Raw genomic sequence first — 7314 nt, forward strand, 5'->3', positions numbered from 1 at the left:
AGATGTGGTCAGCAGAAATAGCCAGCAGCCACCTGCTGTGTAGACAGAGTCAGCTCGTTGCCCCTCAGTCTGGATTTGTGTGACTTCCCTCTGGTTGTGGTATGTGCTATGCATGACAGAGGCCTGTGTTCCTGGGATACCTCGCTTCATCTGAATGATTTTTAGGAGCATCATCTTAGCAGGAGAGGGTGTGGGCCTGTCCACTGTCCTTCCTTATGCACTCAGATGCAAGCAACTGAGCACAGATCATACACAGAAATATCCCAGCCAGTTAAAAGAAGGGTATGTCTTCTTTCTACAACCCAGATGGCCTTGACGTCTCCTGTTTTTGAGGGTATCATATCCTCTTTCTTCTAAAATAACAGCATCCCCAACCTCTATCTCCCAAATGAGGGAAGCTGATCTGCTGCTGCATTTCCAGACCAGAGCCCACCTAGTGGGCTCACAGCAGATCATCTCTCTGTTGCACAAAGAGACCTCTGAGCTGCAGCAGCCTGCTTCAGGCATGTACACAGACACAATGCATTTTAAAACGCTGCAGGACATGTGCAGATACCAAAAGTAGCCAAGATATTGTTGCTTGCAATTGCTTCAGGACATGGCACTTATAATTATATTGAAGCAATAAATATGCTGCTTCAGGACAGGCAGTCAGAGGGCCACCAGTTCAGCCCCACTCTGCATTGGACAGTCTGTACAGGGGGGCAGGCCAACACTCCCTACCTTCAACTTCTCCAGGCCTCTCCATAAGAGAGCCGGTCCTTTTCTCTGTTCCCAAGCCCACTCATTTTTACTTATCTCTTTTAGCTCAAGATGGCTCACAGTAGGAATCGCACCATCCTTTAAGAAGAATTCCCAGCTACAGTGCAGTGCTGTGATTCCACTCCGGTGGACCACACACGACACACATTGCCTAAATAATACTAGGTGGGGCAGAAGTTGTGTACAGACGGTGACATACGAGGCCTTTCCATTAATGGTCCCTCTGGGGAGGGGACGAGACCAGGTTGGCCTGCATGGGGGTTCCCTGGGCTTCTGTGAACAGTACTCATGTCACCAATCAGCTGGCTGGAGTAGGCCAGGGGTAGGTGGCTGTTTTATTATAGACCTGGGTCCTTAAGTGCCAAAAAAGTATGAGCTAAGCTTTCAGCTCCAAGCCTTCAGAGCTGGGAGTCTATGGTTCTAGGTTCTAGAGTGGTGGTTCTCAACCTGTGAGTCTCAACCTCCCACAGGGCTCATATATAGGAGATTTACATTATGATTCATAACAGTAGCAAAATTACAGTTACGAAGTAGTAATGAGATAATTTTATGGTTGGGGTCACCACAGCATGAGAAACTGTCACAGCATTGGAAAGGTTGAGAACCACTACCTAGAAATTGGAGGTTCATGTCTCTAAGTGTTCAGGTAGGAGGCCTATTGCTCTGAGCTTTGCCTGCCTGGTACCTGGTGCAGCTAGTTCAGGCCTTGGCTCCGAGCAGTTTGCTGCAGTGCAGTCAGTACAAACTTTTGTTGGAACTCTGAAGCTTTTGGTTTGGGGACCCGTGACTCACAGCAATGGCTAATGTCTCAGCTCTTGAGCCTTATATATTAGGACCCTTGGCCTGATATTTACATATCAGGTATCAGGACCTTTGGCTCTTGGGGCTTGGCAGCTCCCTGGAACTCCTGCAATGACCTGTAGTCCTTTGACTTCAGATCCTGAAGCTTTCTCTATCTTCCACTGCATTTTGTTGTTTACATTGCTCCTGTTCCCCAGTTTCCGTTACCGCCACTGATGCTACCACTGGCACCTCTGCATTGCCAGCACCAAGGCACTGGTTGTTCCCGCTGACACTTTGATTTGTCTTCTTTGTGCTACCAGCTCAGTTCACTTCTTATGATAAGAATCAAGAGTTGGCAAAAGTCATTCCAGAAACGCCTTTTACTGGGCATCATGTTGCAATGTCAGAAGCCTCGGAGATTACTCCCCAGCCCACTAAAAAAGCCAAGCAGCATGTTTACAGAGCCAGAAGTGGGGTATGAAGAAGTAGTTTCTACCAGTCATGGCACAGCCATTCATGTAAATGAAAAACTACGGGCCACCAGGGGAAATATTCCTTCTCTGACCTGGATGAAACTTGCTGCTAGAGTTTACCAACACTTGTGAGAACATGAAAGATGGGTTTGAGCTTTTTGAAATAGCCATGGCAGGAACAGTACTTTCTGAAGTCAAATGGTTATTTGGCAAAACAAAAACAAAAAGAAAAAAAGAGAAAAAAAAGAGCTTTGGTTGTAGTTTTGCCTCCTCAAGGCATCTGTGGAGTGTTCAAAGGAGCCAGGCTGCTATGTGACCAACCAGCCAGCTTTCCAAAGAGGGATGCTTGGATTACAGGAAGCCAGGGAAGGGCTTGCCAACAGCCCTGCTTTTGATGGCTTTGGTCATCCACACAAAGCATTAAAAAGAGTGTTTTAACTACAGACTTCACAAAGGCTTAACACAAAACTGATAGTACTAACAGCATTCAACAATGTTTAGTTCTGTTTAACAATGCTTGGCAATATTTAGCTCCTGCTTCGGGGTCCCAGGCAGTGGTGGGGCCCATTGATTTGCTTCATCCTGCTTAAGCACAGTGATCCCAAGACACAGGTCAGCCTCAGCTCAGCCTTAGGAAACGATTTCTCGATCTTTTCTAAGCAAAGATGTTTCCCCAACCACAGCACAGCCATTCATGCAAATGAAGGTTGTGTTTCTACCAGTCACAGGCCAAGGAGACACTCCATAGTCATTGCTGAACCAAACATGAAACACTTGATTTTGAACTCATTGTGGATACCCAAAGGTTCTTTCAAACAACAGGCTTGTACTTTTCTTTTTAATTTGTACATGACCAAGCAGATTCACCCAGAAAACAGGGAGATTCCTATCCAGAAACAGATGACACCAGTATATAATGCAGAAAGTACATGTAATACCTGGAATTACAGTTCCTAGGCTGGAAGAACTTAAAGGCCTGTGGTCCTCCATACCCCTGACAGCAATGAATATATTGAATGGGAAGACACAAGACTAAGGGCTCAATTCCAGACCCATCAGTTGTGACTTCAGTTAACTCACGGATTTCTCAGATCCCAGAATTCTTAGCTGTAAAATGTATATGATAGCACTTCTTCCAACCTATCATAGTTGAAGTGAGCAAATATTCATCAGATATTCTTGCCTAGGCACAGGGGGATTAATAAATAAGTCAGACATCAGCACTTCTAGGATTTAGACCTCCAACAAATAACAATACAAGAAGGGTAGCTTAGATGAAAGTGTTGCTCATGACAGCCATCGATGCTCATGGGATTAGTTTTTATATAGACTGGGTCCTTGTTTCAGTCCAGTGTAGACCGAGCAGTCTCTCACGTTTGGACGTCGCGTTTCCATGGCCTCAATCCTCAGGATGCCTGCTAGGATGCCAAGGCATCTGCCCTGGTTCATCACTTTTCTTAGGACATTTTGAAAAGACCATTTCAAGTTTTTCACAGAATCAATGACAGATACAAGAAATGGTAACTGGAGGCTGGCCAGGGAGGGCGGGTGAGAAGAGTACACATAGCCAGCAGTGGAGCGCGTGGGAGAAGGACATGGAAGAGGGAAGCTAAGACCTCAGTGTATACGTGAAGCGCTTATCGTTTGTCAGAAAATGAAACTCAGAAAGGAAGAGCTGTCTTAAGACAATGGCAGGTTCACACCTCACCCCCAAGTTCATCCTGTGGCATCTTGACCTTTGGAGACAGAAGAGCAGTGGGTCAGGGTCTTCTCACCTTCTTTCCACAGGGAGACACCTTCATTCATTTGAAAGGAGTGGGTGTGTCCCCCTGGTATCTTGGTAATCAGCAGCAAATGGCCTTTCTTTGTGCACTGTCCTGCCTCAGATCTTCTGCTCAGGGTGTCAAAGAAACACAAGTGGAAACTTACCAGGACCCATGAAAGAAAACTGAACTTTTGGGGGGAGGGCAGGTCTTTAGAGTTCTTGTATGTGGTGAGGCCACTTTTACACTTCTTAAAACTTTAAAAATTTTGATGACTACTGAAAATTCATAGCAGTTCTTAGATCTAGTAAGTCATAAACATACACATAGTCACTCACTCACACACACAAAGACACAAATCAAGTGTTCAAATATATAGGCATTTCACTAATGCTCTGATACAAGGTATGACATTTCAGAGACATGATTCCTGTTTAATGTTACAAGCTGTGGAAATTCTAAGGCACACTTTGGAAAGTTGAAGCCAGCAGTAGCTGCTCTGAGATTCATTCAGTTCTTGTAGGCAGTCACTACTGTGTCACATTTATAAATGACAGGAGAGGTGATTACTGGGTGCTTTCCCATTGGCTATCCTAGGACATGCTTCCTGTCTCTCCAATGTGACAGGATCCTGGTTTGATTTCTATCACAGAGTGATCCTGAGCTCATGACTCAATTCTTCTTCCCTCTCTACTGAATTTTCCTTCACAGGCCAAGTCTAGTCACTGCATATTTTTTTTAAATTAAAGCCTAAGTCAGCAGCACAATTATTCTGGGGTCCTGGTTTGATGGCACAGCCTATGCCTTCCTCATGGCATTCCTCCCAATCAGGTGAATAGCTCAACTACACAAATGCAAGCTATGTGTCAGCCACTGTGCAAAATAGCTGGGTATAAAAATAGACAGGATATGTGCCTGTTTAGCTGAAAGTGATGGGAAAGGAGCCTAACATTACTGCATTGGGTAACTTGCTATAATTACTTTGTCTGCCCATTTTAAAGCAGAGAAAATTGAGTCTTTCTCTGCTTTCTAAGCCTATATCCACACGGCTCCACCTCTTGGCCTCTCTCACACTAGCCACAGACAAAAAGTCACCAGTAGGGCAATTCCAGTCATAGGCTAGTTGGGAGTCTGGCAGACAAAGACCCAACTATGGAGCCTGTAAACAAGTATTTGGGGTCATCCATCTCCCTGGTAGAGGCCATGGGACAAATATGGCCAGAAGCTATAGAAATGCCCTGGCAGAGGCATTTCACTGGACTCTGAGTTGCCATGGAAGATGAGCAAACTCTTCGTCTATCATCCTGATCCAGCCATTCCCAAATGAGACTCTCCCCCAGCAATCCCCAGCCCTCGCAAAGAGGCCTCTGAGAATGTTGACTCTTCGTCAGCTTCTGAGTATCCGTCATGCTCTGGCTTTCATCTGGGCCACCAAACGGAGTGTTGTCTTCAGAACGAGTGAGTGGTGTGCCAGACAGTGGTGTGTGCTTCTGGGAACAGTGAAGTGAGAAAGGGGTGGGTGGGGGAACATCTCTAGCGAGTGACTTCTGAGCAAGGACCCGAAAGAGGTGAAGAAGGAGCCATGTAGATATCTGGATGAGACCGTTCTGGGTAGAGCAGAGCAAAGGTCATGGGGTGGGAGCGAAGCTTGCATGTTGGGAACCTCCAGTGTGCGAGAGAGGATCATCTGGCTGTTCTCCATGTGGATCATGGTTAGTGACTGGCAAACAGAGATCGGTAGTATTTTGGAATCTCAGTCTCTCTCACTTCCACTCAGGAGTATTCATGGAAGAGGAACAGGCAAGCACGGCCGCTGGGCTTTTCTTCCTGCAGGGTAGGCCCATTCTCCCACGTTGAAGTATTCCTGTCCCTATGTTCTGATGTCTAGACTATTTTAGCCTTACCCTCTCTCCTCTTCCTCTTTCATCCCTTCTCCATTTCTTGTTTCTATTTTAGATTCTTCCCTCTTCTCAATCTGAAGTATCTGGTCACAGAGGCAGCTGCTGGCAAGAAGTTCGGTTAGGGTGAAGAGGAAGGTCCATGTGTTCTAGTTTCCTGTGACTGCTATAACAGATGAACCCAAACTGGGCTGTCTTAACATAACAGAAGTTTATTCTCTCCCAGTTCTGGAGGCTGGAAATCAGATCAGGTTCATTATGCCAAAACGAAGGTAAAGGCAGTCACATTTCTCATGGTAGTGTGTGCAAGTATCCGTGCAAATGTGCAACTGTTCATTCATGTTGCAAATGTGAGTGCATGTGTATGTGTGTTCAAGTATATGTGTGCAAAAGTGTGTGTGCAAGTGTGTCTGTGTTTATATGTGTGAATAAAATATCCCTCTGCCTCACTTTTATAACAAAAGTTTTGAATTTAGGACTAATCTTTCCTATTCATAATCTTCAATTCAGTCATACCTGTAAAGACCCTATTTGTATAGAAGGTAACTTTCACAGTTCAAGGAATTTGTCTTAGGGTTTATATTGCTATGAAGAGTCACCATGACACAGCAACTGTTATAAAGGAAAAAAATCAGCTGGGATGGCTTACATTTTCAGAGGTTTAGTCCATTACCAACGAGGTGCAGCATGGTGGTGTGAAGAGAAGTCTCTGAGAATCCTACATCTTTACTTGCAGGCAACAGGAAGTGGTCTGTCCAACTGGGCATGGCTTGATCATATATGAGACCTCAAAGCCCTCCTCCACAGTGACACACTTCCTCTAACAAGACCACACCTACTTCAACAAGGCCACACCTTCCATTAGTGCCACTCCTTTAAGGGTTCATTATCTTTCAAACCACCACAGGATTCATGAGGATAGCACAGGGGTGGGGGGAACAGAGTCAGCCTATTACTAAATCTGTTAAGTTCCAACCATCATCTTTGCATTTATTCAGTGTATCACATTTACATAACATTTGCTCCACACTAGACAATTCAGGATGCTGGGCAACTGATGTGAGCAAAACAGGGTGCTCCTGGGTTTTTTAACATTATGTCACAATGTTGACATCTCCAAAGTTCATCACAAGAGCCATGCGTGTGGCCTGCAGGCCATGGCTTGGACATGTATGGATATTCATCAAATAATCAAATAATCACCCAGCCGCAACGCCAAGTTGTCTGAACCCGTGGTAAGTGTTGGACCAGCCTGTGATGGATGAGAGGTGTTCTGGAGTAGAGAACTGAGTACAGATTGGAGTTGGTGTTACTAGATAAAGGGGAAGGGAACAGTGGTATCAACAGAAGGGACAGGACCAGCACTGGGATCCAGCGAGAAGTGTTCTCTTCCAACCTTTACCTCTGTCTTTGCCTTTGGCCACTGCCCTGCATCCAGGACCTCTTCCTATACCTGACCATGGGTTCTCTCTTTACTTCATGCCCAGTGTGGTCCATGTGGTTCAACAAGGAAACCACAAGGAAACCCTAAGTTCAGTATTGGGGACAAACCTCTAAAATTCAGTCAATACTACTTTAGACCCTGGGATGTGGCAGACATGGTGTTGGGAGTTAAGAGGAAGAAGTTTAGATAAA

Source organism: Mesocricetus auratus, unplaced genomic scaffold (assembly GCF_017639785.1).
Source record: "Mesocricetus auratus isolate SY011 unplaced genomic scaffold, BCM_Maur_2.0 Super-Scaffold_100022, whole genome shotgun sequence".
Lineage (NCBI taxonomy): Eukaryota > Metazoa > Chordata > Mammalia > Rodentia > Cricetidae > Mesocricetus > Mesocricetus auratus.